General features: G+C 41.7%; 1 long non-coding RNA gene across 1 annotated transcript; it reads left to right on the top strand.

Moving 5' to 3' along the window:
* Positions 1-246: 246 nt before the first annotated feature.
* On the top strand, positions 247-12611 carry LOC125615032. The gene is made up of 2 exons (XR_007345600.1): positions 247-390; positions 12418-12611. It is a non-coding gene; the product is annotated as an uncharacterized LOC125615032 (long non-coding RNA).
* The last annotated feature ends 5084 nt before the right edge of the window (positions 12612-17695 follow it).

Raw genomic sequence — 17695 nt, forward strand, 5'->3', positions numbered from 1 at the left:
TATTTTCCTCTTCTGAAATACCCGCGTGTGGCAGAGGGAATATTTAAAAATAAACACCATGGAGAAACAAAGTCATTCGTCAAAGAGAGTGTGCAGCTCCTTCAGTGGCTAAGAATAGAAGTGAGTCTTTGCCTACAGCCCCTGTGTGGAAGGTCACAGTGCTGCCACCTTTCTGGACTCTGTACCTCATCTGTCCTGCCTAAGCTTTGTAGCTTCAGAGGGCCACTGGGAAGAGGGAGTAATGGGTAACCTGGAACCACCCAGAAACTTTCAGTAGCCAAGAGACATGGCTGATTCTTACCTGAGAGTCACACCCGCAGGAGGACAGCAGAAGGCAGCAGCAGCCGTGGAACTATGGACCTGTGACAGTGCACACACAGAGGAGCTTAGGTACGGTTGGGACTGCCTGGTATGGTTCTGTTTGGAATCAGCTCTTGATGGGAGTTAACCACTAAGAATAAAGGACAAGAAATTAAAAAAGAAAAGAAAGCATTAGCCCAGAGGTGAGCTGGAGGAATGGATAGGGATGACCCACAAGGAGGCCATTGAGGAAGGAAAGCCCCCACTATCCAGCAGTCCAGCTCCCTAGTTCATTCTGGCACCTTCTTCAGTCTGCAATGTCTTCCATTGAGAAGCAGGAATTGGGACAGAGCCCTTGATAAAATGCTTGTAGTAACAGGCTTCCTTGTTATCTGCAAATGGAAGAAATCTCTGAAATTGGCTTATTTACACCTGGTGGTCATAGTGCGATCCTCAGGGAAGAGACGCTTGACAGGTGTACAGCCCAAGTAGGGAAGACACTGGCCCAGTTCCTCTATCAGAGAGGCAACAGGAGAACATCAGCCCATGGACAGACTCACGGGGGTCCGTGGGGATCCTGCCCACGAAGGCACTCGAGGAGGACAGGAAGAATGGGAGGAGGAGAGAGCCCCAACTTCGGTGAGGTGTTGGAGGCAGAGCATGGCTAAGCATTTGGGCCCAGGGAGATTTGACTCTACATCTAAACAATTCTGTGGAAACACTGGGGAGGAAAAGTGAGGGCCACCATATAAAAGCCAGGCAGGGCCACAGCACAGAGCAATGGACCTTTGCCAGGTTAGTGTCCTCCAAGGAGCAGGGGGCTGAGAGGAGGCATGAGAGAGGAGTGTTGGGACTTACCTCCACCCACGCCCACGAGAGAGGAGCCACAGAGGGGCGGCTGCTCCCTTGGGCTTTTATAGGCCATCACTAACCCCCTCAGCTCATTCTTTCTCTATATTTGGAAAGAGAATGACCGACGCCACAAGCTGAGAACAAGCTCCTTCCACACGTATTTTTGGTTGTTGCCAAGGGAAAGGTATATATAGAAATGAGCAGGATCCATGACCATTTTCCAACTGTAGAAAGTTGGGAGTTTGAGATGCCTTTCTCTAAACTTGGGGTTGGTGCTTCCCCCACTGGATGCAAGGGAGCAGCCTCCCTGGGGAGGCCCCTAGCTCCCTTTCTCAGTTGTCACCTCCCTGAGCAGTTAGTTTCCCTCACCTCATGGGAAGAGGGGACATGCAACCAGGCAGTTTGATTAGGAATCTCATCGTAAGGAAAAACAAATATAATAGAGGATGAAAAAGTTGAAATCCTCTTGGAGGATTTCACAGAAATTTTTGTCACTACATAGGGTGCAGCAGAACTGTGTGATTGTAAAACTTATGCCAGGAATAATAACAATCATAGATAATAATAATAATTCCTGCTTCTTCCCCTTTTCCTCTTCTCCCTCCTCTTCTTTTTCACCCTGTAACTGTCTGTCTCATTAGTATCATTATTAACTAAATCCTTTCTTAAGCTCTTGTAGGACCAACAAGTAAATTAATGACAGGGAACTATGCCATCAGCCAGTATTCACAGTGACAGCTGCTTAAGGGCCCGTTGTTACTGAGATATATTACCGAGTAGCAAAGACCAGCTGCTGGCCTGGATGGGAGGTCGTGGGGGAAGGTGGTGGCCTGCAGAGGAGGGGGAGCTGGACGGCTGTCTAACAAATGTGGTCATTTCTAAATCAGGATTGGAAAAATCAAGCCTTAAGAAAAGAATAAGGATATATTTGAAGCTTGTCTCCATTCCCACTCTACTTTTTATTTATTTTCCAACTGAATCTTTGGGAGGGTGCTGCATGAGCATCCCATAGTTGTCCATTCTAAAGAGAACATGTCCCACTTCAAAAAAAGACTGTCCCCTCCCACAGCACCCATATCCAGTTCAGATGTACAGGCTTCTCAAAGAGCGGCGGGTGGGAAGGGTAAGCAGGACAGTAGTCCTCGTGGTGAGGGGGCATTTATTAAACACCCTCTGTATTCTTGGCTCCTATCCAGAGTACTTCAAGAAGACACAAAGGAAATGGAAAATGCGGGCTTTCTCCTGAATAGATTATATTGTAAATGATGAGTCAGGTGAACTATATAGACTCCCTTCCAAGATTTACGCAATTTCAGATCAAAGCAGTGCATGGTTATCAAATGCCAGTTCTGTAAACGCCGGGCAAGGTGAGTGGTTGCCAAGGGAGTAAGAAGGGCTGGCCCCATCTCACCCACCACTCTTTCTCCAATTTTATTTCAAATAGCTGTGCCTCTCTAGCACTGTCACTTCTTAAGGTCCATCTATGTCCTGGATGGAAGCTGTCTCCTGAGCTCTGTCCTGCCTTTCCAGGGACACATCAACCCTAGTTATCAGGCTATTGACTGCCTGCCCCTTTGGGAGACCTAGTCAGGACAGCCATGGGACAGGTAGATGTCACCTAGGAGAGTAGCAGTGTTAACAAGCCCCATTCAGCCAAGGGACAGTGCAAGGGGCCCTGTCTATATCTTGGGCAGTGAGTTACTCAGGGCAGGCCATGGGATGCTTGGAGGGTGGGGGTCTGCAGTTCCTTCTTTAACACCCAGATTTGTTGGGCAAGACGTTATGGACATGAAATATGGGCTAATTCTGCTTTTTCCTGTGTGTTTACCAGTTCATCTATCCATTTAACTACATCCATACTCCAGGAGTCTAAGAAATAACTTGTGCTTCTGAGTTTCTTGTAAGACAGAACCCATGTCATGTTACTGAACCTAGTGCAAACTTTAAATGCTGGTGGCTTCCCATCCCAGCTTTTCCAAAATTACCCATCCTTTCTTCCTTCTATCAAATTTCTTACCCTCAGCATGCAGATGTAAGGGAAACTAGGAGAAAACATGGCAGAGACATAGAACAGAATGTTCCGCTGGAAGATCTTAGATCACTTTTCTTCTGTGAGAAAATGGAGGATGGGGAGAGGGAGGAAACTTCCAGAGCCACAAAGAGAAGCATCAGGGATGGAACTCAACTCTATAGAAGACATCACGAGGAAGAAAGAAGTGAAGACAACTGCAGTATAAATAAATAAATATATANTATATATATATATATATATATATATATATATATATATATATATATATATAAACTAGATGTCAGGAATCAAAGATCCGGTCATTTGGGAAATCATCTGTAGGAGAGGGGAGAACCACACAGTGGCAGTAGCTGTAGGTTTTGGCAGAAAAAACAGAGTCTGCTTGTGGCTCCCAGCTCCCCCACTGCTGAGCACTATTCTACTCAGTTTCCTCATCTGTGAAATGGGGAGGATACACCTGCCTCACAGACTAGTTATGTGTGTTCAATAAGATATTCAAATCTCAGGCCCACCATGCTGCATTTGGCACATTGATGTTTGACAAATATAAATTTTCTTTTCTTCCTGAAGGTATTATATCCCAGTATGAGTGGCTTTCTTCATAATAATCATGAATAGATTATACTGAATATGTTTTATTGTCATGTGATGAGATAAAGAGATAGTCATACATTTTTACCTTATTATTATTTTTTAAAAGATGTCTATCCCAAGAGAAAATCCTGAAGAAGAGAACTTCTTGCTACTTCAAGAAGCAGCTTCAGGAGCAAACTGATACTCTCCTGGTGTGGAATTCTCCCTTTGATAAAAGGGGACAGATGACCTATTGGTATATTATTAGCTGCCTTTTGGGAACAGAAGGAGCCCTTGTCCTTTGAGCCATTCCACAGCCATAGCTAATCCCCAGGCAGAGCAGAGGGCTGCATTTATCCCCATGAGCTGCAAAAAAAAATGTATTGTGTCTCTAGAATGCAGGCCCATTTGGGAAGCACCGAATGGAGCCCACTTTGCCCTTCCTGGCAGCTTCTTCCCTAGCTATTTTCCCTGTTTGATGTCTGGCTCCACAGCATGGACACAGGGGCTCCCAGCCAGGCAGCAGCATTCCCAGGCCCGCTCTCTGCCAGGGCATGAAGTCAGCATCAGTGGGCACATAACCTTCAGGATCAAATGCCTTCTCCATGTCCCACTGTGAGAGGGATTAGGTGTCACTGGATATGAGGAACTCGCTTATTCTGAGCCAAGATGGTTCCCTGGCACTGAGGTGTTAGGTAGGGGTCCTGAGCCAGTATTCAGAGCCCCAGAGAGAAGTTCCAACAGGGAGAGGCCATAAGTCTTCTTTTAGTTCAATTCAACAATAGGCATTACTCCGTATTTTTCTGTTATGAAAACTGTCAAACATACAGGTAAGTACAAAGCATAATAAACACACACTCATATCTAAATGAAACAACTGTTAGCACTTGGCCAACTTGCTTTGTCCCTCTCTCCCTTTGCTCCTGTCCCTCCATCTCACTCTCCTCTTGCTCTCACTCTCTTGTCCATCATCTTTGGCTATAGCAATTGTGAATAAATGGCAGATATTATGAAACCTCACCCTTAAATACTTCAGTGTGTATCTCCTAGAAATAAGGACGGTCTCCACAATGCCATATTCTCACTTAATCAAATGGAAAATAATTCCATATCATTTCTTATGTAGTCCATACTCAAATTTCTCCAGTTCTTCCCACAAGTACATCACTGGGTTCATTCCTCCCCAGATTATGATTGAGTTTGGTTTTGGACATTATCTTGGTTTGCTTTGACTTTCCAGCTTCTTTTGGTCTAGAACATTCCTTCTGTATTGTTAATTTTATTTTTTAATAACATAAGCATTAAACTAAGCACTTCTTATGTGCCCAGTGAAGAACACGGAGGTCTCTGACTCTAGGGATGAGCAGAGGGTAAGACATTTACCCATTTCCAGTGTGTAGTACAAGGTCAAAAATGACAAGTGCCACCAAAATGCACAAATGCTATGGTGTTTGAATAAGGGAAAAATAACTTCCAGCTGGATACGGCGGATGAGGGCCCTGGGATCCTTTGTGAAGAGGCATTGGTCCTCCCTTATCCTTGGTTTCTCTTTCCATGGTTCAGTTACTCAAGGTCAACTTTGGTCTGAAGATATTAATGTGGCATGTGTCTGGATTCTTTCAAGGGAGAGTCCACATTCACATAATTTTTATTGCAGCATATTGTTATAGTCACTCTATTTTGTTAGTTATTGCCGTTAGTCTCTTACTGTGTCTCCTGTATAAATGCAACTTGACCACAGGTATGCATGTGCAGGAAAACAGTGTATCTGGAGTTTGATACTCTCCATGACTTCAGGCATCCCCTGGGGGTCTGGGAATGCATCCCACCTGGATGAGTGGGAACTACTGTGATATGAGAAAATGCAGTCGAGGGAAGGCTTTTGGTGAGGGGAGCAGCAGGGCAAAGACAAAGGGTGGATACTTTCAGGGAGTGAGAAAAGCCAAGTCCATAGGAAACAAGCATTTATTGATCTCTCAAAAGTTTTCTTTCCCTGGGATGGGGACCAGGTAGCTGAGAGGGCATAGAGGAGAGGGAGATATCCTTTTGGTTTTTTTTTTTTTTAACTTCTCTTATAACTTTTGAAATATATGTTTGGTCTATGTGTTAGCTAGTCTAAGAATTTGTTAAGTTTTAAAAGATATAGTATGAAAAATGCCAATAAAATTAAAACGAGTTATCATGTCTGCCTTCAAGACATGATATAGCCTGTTATAAGAGGTTGCTAGTATTTCAAGGATAAAAATCGCTAGCTTTAAAAAAAAAATCTCTGCCAGGCACTGTTCTAAGTATTTTATGAACACTAGTTCATCCGATGCTTATATAAACTCTGTGAGGAAGGTGACAGAGGTACTGTGACGAGCTGTGTTCCAGAAAAGGGGGCCAAGGCTGAAGACAGGGAAAGTAACTTGCTAAGGGCAGGCAGCTAGTATTAAAATTCAGTTCTATTTGATGTCAAAGCCGTGGTATGAACCACTTCATTAACTATATGAGAAGAGATCATGGGATGGATGGCTTGGGAATTATGATATTAGTTGGGAAGTTTGCAAGGTGGATCAGAGTAAACTTCTTGAAAACACCAGACCCCATTGGTAAGTGAGACACAGCTGAGGCTGAAGAATGACTAGGTAAGGTCACAATTCTGCACACCCTGGAAAACTTAAGGAGAGAACTAAGGAGGAGAGTGCCAATCAAGTTTGAGACATTCAGCTGGCGAAGAGAAGCTGCTCTACCGTGCCTAATTACTGGCAGCTACCATCGAAAGGCCTTATTAGACTCAGATGATTGATGGGCTCATGTGGTTGGCAGCATGAAGCAACATGACGGAAGCAGGGAAGAATGCTTTGAGTGGGACAGGAGAAGACAGGGATTCCAAGGGAAAGAAGGTTGCAAAGAGTCAGGCATGGCCCAGGGCCTCGCCAGGGGATTTACAGATGGGACTGAAGAGTTTCCATGAGTCTGAATAATGTCAAGGAGAAGGAAGCAGATAACTTAGTTCACTGGCTAAATGCAGGGCATGGAAGAGAAAGATCAAAGATCACCAGGACATTACCAGAGGGATGGAATGGAGAACAAATGGCACTATGACAATAGTGAACACGGGAAAAAAGTGACAAGTTTGGAGGGTTGGGGGTCAATTATCATTTAAATCATAACCTTTAATTTGAAGGTTGATGCTGACTTTTCATTTAAAGTAGTGTTTTTTAAACCCAGCTACATATGAGAATCACCTGGTGAGCTGTTAAAAAGAAAAAGCTTTGCATAATCAATTGGAAGATCAATTGTACCAATCAAAGCAACAAGATAAATTACTTACTTAAGAATAAACTTAGCTGGGCGCGCTGGTGCACACCTGTAATCCCAGCAGCTCAGGAGGCTGAGGCAGGAGGATTGAGAAGTCAAAGCCAGCCTCAGCAAAAGTGAGGTGCTAAACAACTTAGTGAGACTCTGTCTCTAAATAAAATACAAAAAAATAGGGCTGGGAATGTAGGTCAGTGATCGAATGCTCCTAAGTGCAATCCCTGGAACCACCTCACCCAAAACAAAAGAATAAACTTAACAAGTTATGTGCAAAACCTGAAAGTATTACTGAGACACAAAAGTGGATTTGTTCCTTGCTATCAGATAGGATGATTCAACAGAATAACAATGCTGGATATCCCCCCATTAATATATGAATTTAATGCAATCCCAAGAAAAATAGCAACATTTTTCCTCTCTGGTGCTAGAAAGTTGATTCCAAATTTCCTGTGTGTTTGGTAAGAAAATCGGAAGAGGAGCCACAGAGAGCATTCTAGCAGATACTAAAACATACTCTACAGTCTGTATCACGAAGACTGTTCTGTAGGTGCAAGAAGAGAGACTGGCCAAACATGATATAAAGCCCAGAGAGAGGCTTTTCAAAAACCTATAGAAATACATATGGAAGTTTGACACATGAAAATAGCATCTTAAGTCAGTGAGGCAAAGAGGGACTTGTTAATAAGTGCTGGTGGCGTCACAGGAGTGAGTTGCTGAGGCTCCAAACCTCAGTTCCTGTGTTTGATTGAAAGAAAATTTAAAGTCTGAAACTAAAAGTTTTGCAAGAAAACTTTATTGTAAGTGAAAGTAAAGTAAGGCTCAAGCAAAGAACACTGAAGTGTAGAGGGCAAGAGAGAGAGAGAGGGAGGTGTGTCTGAGCAAAGAATGACAAAGGAAGTAATACTGTCTCCAAACTTATTACTGTTTGATGTTTGCCTTGAGAACTAGGGACCACCTTCGGCACTCTTGGCCAATCAGGTGTTCAACTAACTCTTCTTCACAGTCAGGGGTGGAGTTTTGTTTTGTTTTGTAATACCGGGGATTGAACTCAGGGGCATTCAACCCCTGAGCCACATTCCCAGCCCTATTTTGTATTTTATTTAGAGACAGGGTCTCCCTGAGTTGCTTAGTGCCTCTCTGTGGCTGAGGCTGGTTTTGAACTCATGATCCTCCTGCCTCCGTCTCCCAGGCTGCTGGGATTACAGGCGTGGGCCACTGCGCCTGGTGGGTAGTAGAGTTTTTGACCCCAATTATTCCTCTATGGAACTGTCATTGTGGTCGCCATCCTATTAGGGTGGCTTCATCTATAAGTCAATCCTATGTTAATGTGGGTCCTGGGGTTAGTGGCTAGTCTAAAGCTACCTTAGTGCATCTGTGTTCCCAGAGAAACCTCCTTTTTGAACTATATGGAGACACCTATGGCTATAACTCTAATTTTACCCTGACCTCAGTGGACCCTATCAAGAGTAAGTTCCGTTAATTCTTTCCCCTTGGATTCCCCCAATTAGCTCCTTTTGTTTCTGTTTGCTTACTCTCAAAGTCTGTGTATACACATTTTTCTATACACAGGCTATCTTCTATAAGTTACTTTCCCAACTGCCTTAGCAGTAACTTAAAGAAAACCTTAAGAGTAAATTAAACCTTGACCTTGTTACTCATTCCACTGCTCATTACTAACTACCACCTAAGAGTGGGACAACCAGATGGCCATTTGGAAAAAGATAAATTGGGATCATACTTCAAACCATATGTCAGATTAAATAACCAGTGTTATCAGATCCAAATGTAAAGAAATGAAACAAGTACTATGAAAAACATGGATGTCTTCCCATGACTCAACAGTTAGGAGAGCAGAATAAAAAATAGATAAATTGTGGGAGATCCACTGTAGGTTTCTCTGCCTCCTCATTTACCCTTCTCCCTCAAGCTGTGAAAAAAAAAAGTTTATTTCCCCATGTCATTCCAATTCTGGGTATCTTCACTCTAATTTTTGCCACTTGTATTGGTAAAGATATATTTTACTGATGCTTTAATTTGCTTTTCTTCCATTATAAGTAAGGTCTGAGGTTGAGCCTCCTATTTGCTGGTCATCTGTGGTTCTTCTATGAATAGTCTTCATATCCTTTGTCTTTTTTCCCTTAAGATTTAATATTTTTCTATTTTAAGATCTTTCATATGTCAAAGATTTTAGTAATCTCTCGTGTATATTGCCAATGTTTTCCTCCATTTGTTCCTGATCTCTTTGAGCCTTGCAGCAATCCTAGGGGATAGTCCAAGCAGGTGGAATTATCCCCATTTAATTGGTGGGGAAACTATGACTCAGTGGAGACAGTTGGCCCAGGTTAACTGGGCTCTGGGAGGACCTTGGTTTCCTTGCTCTGAGCTTGGGACTCTGAGCTGTCTCAATGCTCCAACAGAGACATGGAGCCTGGATGACATCTTTTAGGACTATGAGGGGAATCATTAACTAAATGACCTCTTAAGTCCTCTTCAGCTCTGCTATTTTCTGATTCTGTAATCTAAGGCATAAGAAAGAGACACTTGAGCAAAAGCATTGAACTTATCCTTAAGGCTTATGCATGTGTTGAAGGTGGGTGGAGGAGGCAGCTGGCTGATCCATCCCCATGTCTGACATTCTCCAGGGCAGATGTCTGCAACAGTATGTCACCAAAGGCATTTCCTTCCTATCCTTTCCTGGACTGTGAGTGAGGAGCTTGATGCCTCATGCTGCCTCCATGCAATAAAAAGCAACCAAAGACCTAGAGCAACAAGAACTCCAGCTCAGTTTTATGGCTGGAGAGGACTAGATCAAGATAGCCATCGCCGCTTCCGCCAACCCTTTCAGACACAGTGGATCATAGCACACACCACCTGAGCTTGGCTGCAGCTTCCTAATCCTGCTTAGCATTGTTTTGTAGAAAGCAACTAACATTTGATTTAAATAAACACAGGGATAAACTATTTGTCTTCCTGTCACTCAGCTATTTTTCCTAATAGTGACTCTTCTTACAAAAGAATATATGTTCATTTAAGCAGGTTTAGAAAATAACTCAAAAATAAGAAAATAAAAAATATTTATGAGCATATTGCCATTGTTAACCACTGTTAACACGGGATTATAAAAAAAAAGTGGGATCAAACTTCTGCAGTTTATTTACTCACTGAAATAGCTTTCTATATAAGTAAATATTAAACCAACATTTCCCTTTTAATGGGTTCATGGTATGCCATTCATGAATGTACCACTGTTTATCTGCTGTAGCTGGGCATCTAGTTCCTATGCCCATTAGCTGTATTACAAAAATGTTGCGGCAAACAAATCTTTGTGCATTTTAATGTACCCCCCCCCATGGATAAACACACAAAGATGGTATAGTTGGCTTGCTCTATATTGACAAATTCCATCTAGAATGGCAGCCACACTTGCTACCAGTTCTGTGTGATGGCCAGTTTCTACTCACCCTAATCCTTAAGGGCTGACATCATTCTTTTTAGTGAATCTGAGACAAAAATGGCATTGTTTGAATTTGCTAATAATCTTCTGTGTGGCTATCATCTATCTGATATTTTTCTTTTGCCTATTTATATCCTTTGCTCAGCTTTTTATTAGGGGTTCATCTTTTATTTCCTATGGGTCTGTAAATAATCCTTATATATCGGGGCCAGTAGTTCTTTGTTATATATGATTTTGATCGAGCCCAGCAAAGACTTACTTTCTATCTTTAATGCCGAGTTTACAAAAGTATTCCCTACTATCTCAGTCTGAATTTTATGGTTAAAAGCAACAGAGGGTCATTCAGAACCTCCAGAGAAAGAAAGGGGAGGAAAAGTGTTGTAATAAGGTAGATGGGATCTAAAACTGGATGCACACACAGGAACTGGGCTTGGTGGCACACTCCTATCATTCCAACAACTCGGGAGCCAGAAGAAGAATTGAAAGTTCCAGGCCAGCCTCAGCAACTTAGCAACAAAAAGTGCTGAGGATGTAGCTAAGTGGTCGAGTACCCCTGGGTTCTACCCCCGAGTGCCAAAGACAAATAAGCAGGAATTTCATATAACATGGTTCTGTTTCCATACTGCTGTGTCTAATTTGTTCTTCTTGCTAAATGCTAAGTAGTACATTTAAAAAAATATCAGGCTTAGTAACATACAATATTGATAAGGCCAGTCCTTTCTACTTGCCCTTATTTTCACTAACTTCCTTTTTCTTCCATATCTTTTCCGTAACTATTTTTATTGTGTTTATTTTTCCAGATTGATTTCAGAATCTTTTTGTTGCACTCACCCAAAATACCACTGCAGCTTTTTTTTTTAATGCAAAGCTTGTTTAGGTATAAATTAAAATTCATCTCCAAAGAATACAGGTGGATGAGTCCTATCACATGTGTGCAGTCACACAGACATAGGTCTTGTTCATCACCTCCCTAAATTCCCTTGTGCCCCTGGCAACCACTTGCCATTATAATATTATTGAAATTGTATTAAAGATTTAATAGGAAAAAATTAACCTATTTATATTACTGAGTCTTCTCATCAAGGAAAATAATACTACATCTTTATTCATTATATCGTATATTTTCCCCAAATTTTATAATTTTCTTATGGATCTTGCATCACGATTACATTTATTATGTTTATTATAAGTTCTGCATGGCTATTGCAAATTTAATAATCTTTTCATTACATTTACTATGTGGCTGTCATAGTGTATAGTAACCTTGTTGATTTTTGCAAACTTATTATTAGATGCTGATTAGATACATAAAACACGCCAAAGAGAATTTAACATTAGGTGTACTGCTTGGCAAACTGACAGGGGCAGAATATCTAAACACCATCCTATTCTTTGTTTATGTCTTATATGGTTATTTTTATTCCAGTGGCATTCTCCAAGGACTGAGTCTATCTGTACATCCCAAGTATTTAACCTGACTTAGATGCTCCCAAATTGTAGCCTGAATCATGATTAATGAACGACTGCCCACATGCTGAGGCCCTCCTGTCCAGTCAGGGCTTTCTGCATGGGGTTTGGTGCCTTCTGCACGTGCATGGGCCTACAAGAGAGCCTCAAGGCCAGCAGACAGCCAAGCAAGCCATCCAAAGAAAAGCCTGCCCTGATTTTCACACTGAAGACTTGCCTGTTCCTATTCAGAAAGGGATTTGACCCTTGCAGGGCACCATGGCCCCACTTTCTTCTGTAACAAATTGTGTCTTACCAGAGCCTGAGCTGACCCAGGGATCAAATGGTCCTCCATTTGGTTTCAATTGAGTGTTTCAAAATGCCTAAATGGAAGTAGGGCATTGAGACCTGATAAGCTTCCCGAGACTGACCAAACAGCATCTCTCTTTCCTTTTTGCAGAAATTATATCAACTCAGTGGAGAAACTTGCTATCTTGGGCTGAAGAGAAGTTCTGACAAGGAGTGACAGACAGGATTGATTAAAATTTTTAAATGGAGTGATAAAGTACTGATCAGAAAATGGATTTTGTTTACTTGAAAGACTCTCCAAATTGTTTTGTGGAAGAGAAATTGATTAAAGAGCTTCCTGATTGAGAAATGATTAATTACTTTATTATCTAAGTCTGGGTGGGAGGTGGCAGGGGAGTGGGAATTGATGTGCATAGGAATTACTTGGAGATCTTGTTAAAAATCCAGATTCTGATTAAAGAGCTCAGCAATGGAGGCGGAGACTGCATGTTCAGTGAGCTCCCAGGTGCTGTGACCCTGCAGGTCCAGCAAGGCCATATTCGCTTCACTCCAAACTTGGAGCCAAGTCCTATTGGGGCCCTTCTTCCCCTGCCCAGCAGGGTGGGTTTGGACACACCCAATACCATGATGGCAGAATCACCTCAAGTTCATCCCAAGATCTTGGAGCCCAGCAGATGCAGAGGTCAAGACTCAGTACCTCTTCCTCTAGAGACTGGAAAGCTCTCACGCCTCTACAAAGCTCAGCCTGGGTCCCTTACCTTTGTGTCATCCTTGAATGGAAAACGGACAATGGACCACCAACTATGGACCTGCCTGGGAATACTTGAGATGGCTCAGGTATACCCTATACTTGGCGATGTTTTTGCTTCATAAAGTGGGACTCTAGTGGGCACAAGAATCACTGGAGTCATCTCAACTTGACCGACAATCACTGCTGCTCACTGCAGCAGGTAACAGGGAATGGGCCTGTTCTCCCCCAGCTTGTTTTTACCTCAGTATCCTGGGTCCCTGAAAGCCTGCAAAAGTCTCAGGAGAAAATTTCTCTGTCTCTCAAAGTAGGGCCAGCTTTAGTGGCTATCCTGCACATGGGGGTGGGGTAGGGTGGGCGGGCACTGAAGCTATGGATTTCCTGTACCTGACAGTGGGGTAAGAAGAAAGATCTTGAACATGGGGCTTAAGTGCAGCTACTGTGCCGTGACTGCCTCGTCACACGTCAGTCCTACTTCTCTGACTGCATTCTTCTGATTTCCTCAGAGCTTGCTGAAGGTTCCACCTTCTCCCTCTCCTCCTTGGGCAATCTGGGCAGGAGCTCGCATCACTGTCCAAACTCGCAAGTCGTAAGTGTTACTGATGCTTTCTTCATATCACAGACCTGTTTCCTTTCAAGTCTGCCTGTCACAGGAACTCATCTTCCCCTCCATTTTTTTTTTTTTTGAGGTATAGATTTTACAGAGTGAAGTTCATAAATCTTAAGTTTAAAGCTTAATACACTTTTAAGTATGTAAGTCATCACATGGATCAAGCTATTTAGAATATTTCCATTGCTCTGGAAGATTCCGTTGGACACTTTTCAATCAATAACAATCCAACTCTGCCCCAGCTGAGTTCTATTTTGACTTCTATTTCTGGAGGTTAGTCTTCCCTGTTCTCCCAGCATCTTATTTCATCATAACAGAGTTATCCCTGTTTTATACAAAAAGAAAAATAAACAACAAAAAAACCCCCACAAAACACACAAACAACAACAACAAAAAAACCCCAAACACAAGTAGGTTGGTTTTTCTAACCAGGCCCAAACTGAATACCACCCCCCATGATTGGGAATGGAAGGGGAGGTCTGGGGGATTCGCTTTCTAACCCCTTCATGTCCTCCTTGGCCTGGGTGTAAACGAGGACATAAACTCACATGTCGACATGAACAGAACACACCTCCATGATGAACAGTGTCATGGCTCCTTCAAGTCCAAGATGTTCTTAAAGTCCAATAACTCATGTTCTTATTGATTGGATAGCTGATGGTATTAAGTAATTCTATGGTTTGGATTTAAATGTCCCCCAAAGGCCATGTGCTTAAGGTTTAGTCACCAGCCTGTAGCAATACTGGGAAATGGTATCACCTGTAAGAAGTGGGAACAAACCACCATGTTCTCCCTGCCATGATGTTGTGCCTCGACACAATGGAGCCAAGAGACCAGGGACTGCAACCTCTGGAACCATAATCACAAATAAAACTTTTCTCCTTTTATTTCCTGAAGTATTTTGTTGCAGCAACAGAAAATGAGAACAAGGAAATACTAACACAAATACTAATAACTAATACAAAGCAGATTTTTGGCATTGGGATTGTGGTTGTGATTTTAAATGACAGAACTAGTCTCTTTTAGAGATATAGGTTGCAATTGAGCTATGGGGGAGGGTAGATGAAACAAGATAAGTCACTGTGTTGATTAAGTATTGGTGATGGTGTATCAAGTTGATCATTCTATTCTTTGAATAGGTTGGAAAATTTCCAAATAAAAAAACCCTCAAGTTACATTGTCTCACATGAGCTTTGGTGGACACCTCACATCCAAACCATAACAGTCCTTGGATTGATGGACTGGGTTAGGCTCCTGTTCTCAGTGGTTCTAGGGCTTCTCCCAACACTTAAAAATAGAACCAAAGTCCGGTGATTCCCAGAATCCTCTGGATTGTGGCTCCTGGACTCTTCTCTGATCTCCTCATTCTCATGGTTCTGACTCCCTTTTGTCTTTTGAATTCTCAATACTTATGTTAAATCTAAAGAAGTATTTTTATTAAAGAAAACAAGAACTACAGCTAAAACTGAATGATGATCTCCCATGACTTGAGTCATGCTGGGCTTCCTGCTGTTCCTTGAGCATCATCCCAAGCACACTCCAGTGGGTATGTGTGCATGTTGGGGTGAGGGGAAAATAAAAATTTACCTTGCCAACTACTTTTTCCTCTTGACAATCCACTATCTAGCCTTGGCAAGGGAGAGGGGGACCTTCAATACTCACTAAAACCAGTAATTATAAAAATTGAGTAGTATCAGTGTGTCAGGATAATAACACTTTTTACTAAGTCTTAGTATTAAAAATTGATCCTGGGAATCCAGCCTAAGTGGATTCTAAACATTCTGAGAAGACTCACACAGAACACAAAACAGTAGTTACTTGTGAGGAGGTGTCAAGGATGGGGGAGACGGAGACTTGAGCTCCATCTATCATGTCTAATTGTTTTAAAGGAACGCTTTTGTGAATTTCTGGTACAAAAAAAGATTTATACAAAACTGCTGAAGACTGAAAGGAAATGCATCCAAATAGTATTTTTCCACAGTGGAACAACAATGATTTTAAGTGTTCTTCCTTCAAGTTTTCTGCACAATCCAAACTTTCTCTATTGAGGACATGGTATAATTATGAAAGCAGAATGAAAGACCTTTAAATACACTTAGAAAATAAACAAAATAATTACCTCCTAACTTTCAAAAATGTTATTAATGAAGACACGGCTACAGAGGTTATTACTTGCACCTCATTAGTAACAGGAATGAATACCCATATCATCAGTCATGTCACTCATAACTAGCATTACACAGTATAAACCAAACGGATGAAAAAATGCTTGCATGAACAACTGATCTTTCAAAAGCAATTCATATACACACAATTTAATTTTTTATATGTAAAAAAAATAAAGTTGTTTGGGAGGTTATGGTTGAAAATTTTAATTGATTTTAACCTTATGTTCAAAAATGAGATACTTAAATCCTATGTAGACACATTACAATTTCATATCATATTCCTGGGTTCCTATGAGCCTCCCGACTCAATAAATCTCAGCTCTTCTACCCCAGGCATCAGTTGCCTCACAAACCCATGTACAGTAAGTTCTTTCATGCCTGTTCCATTGACAGGATTCTTATATTTTTCAAATAAACAAAAAGCATTTTAAAAAATATTAATTCTATTTAAGAGCCCAGTGAAAACACTCTAACCTACTCAGATAAAGATCTTCAAGTGAGAATCCATTGAAAGGCAGCCTGGAACCCCCAGTTTGGGCTTAATTTATGTGATCATCATATGCACACCATAGCCATGGAACACGCAGGGACCAGAATATAAATTGGGACCTGAGTTTTACACCTTTATTATCTAGAAGTGGATACTTCATGAATAAAAATTTCAGGGGCCCCCTTTCCTGCTTCTATCATCCTGACTCTAAGCCTTTAAATTCGACACTGGAATGAAGAGCAAAGAAAACAGTTCTTCAAAAGTTGCTGTTCCCTTTCTGGATCATTACACAAGCTCTATCTGGCAACAGCTGAGAATGAAGACCACATTTTATCCAAGAGCAAGCTTGCTGCAAAGTGAGCCACACAAATGGCTTGGGGCTTAAAACAGACCATCTTTTTAAATGTTTGGCATTTCAGATATTTAATACCTGTCTTGTTACACAAGACTAGTCTTTTAATAAGTTCCTCCTTGCTTTCTTGATAAGATTACTGAGAAAGTCATTCCAAACCAACTACCGATGAGGTAAGCGAATATCTTGTAGCTGTTTAAGGAATGGGCTACTGCACTGGTTTCCTAGGCCTGCCCTAAGGAAGTGCCAGTAGTTTAAACTCGTATCTTCTCACCATTCTGGAGCTTGGTATTCTAAGAACAAGGTGTCGGCAGGCTGGTTTCTTCTGGAGACCTCTCTCTCTGACCGTCAAAGGGTCTTGCTGTGCATGTGTCCCTAGCTCTTATTAAGGAAATCAGTAATATTGGCTAAGGGAAGACCTACCCTAATGGTCTCATTTTAATCACCTCTTTAATTACTATCTCCAAATACAATCACATTTGTAAGTTCGGTGGTTTGACTATGACACAGGAATCTTAGAGAACATGCTTCAGTTTTAACTATAGTTTTTTTTATTTTCTTTCACTTTGATAAAAATACTTCTATTAAGTTTAACGTAAGTATTAAGAATTTAAAAGCCAAAAGATAGGCCTACCTCATGTGTACGTAAAACACAATTGATGTGTAAAAAGAATGTCTTTCAACTAGGCATTATACTTGTTGTAGCTTAGGATTGAATGAAAACGTTCAGAGAACTTGGCCTAGAGCAGCAGCTTCAAATAGAAAATGGTAATGGTCCAACCCAGGACCAGGGAAGTCAAAATTAGGAACAAAAGCCAAAATTCATTTCTTCACTCAAGGATCATTTTCTTGAATGGCCAACAGACATCCAACCAAAGGATGGCTTACCATTATTTCTCTATTAAACTCTTACTGCAGGTGTGGTCGCCAGATCACCAGCATCTTGTTCAGCAGGGATGTCTGTTCAGAATGAAACTTCAGCCCTGGAACCCTGTGTTTTAACATGCACCCAACCACCCACCCGAGTTTATGGGTCTCTGCCCTGAGAGATGTGTGCTGCC

The sequence above is a fragment of the Marmota marmota genome, unplaced genomic scaffold (genome assembly GCF_001458135.2).
Source record: "Marmota marmota marmota unplaced genomic scaffold, marMar, whole genome shotgun sequence".
In the NCBI taxonomy this organism is placed as follows: Eukaryota; Metazoa; Chordata; class Mammalia; order Rodentia; family Sciuridae; genus Marmota; species Marmota marmota.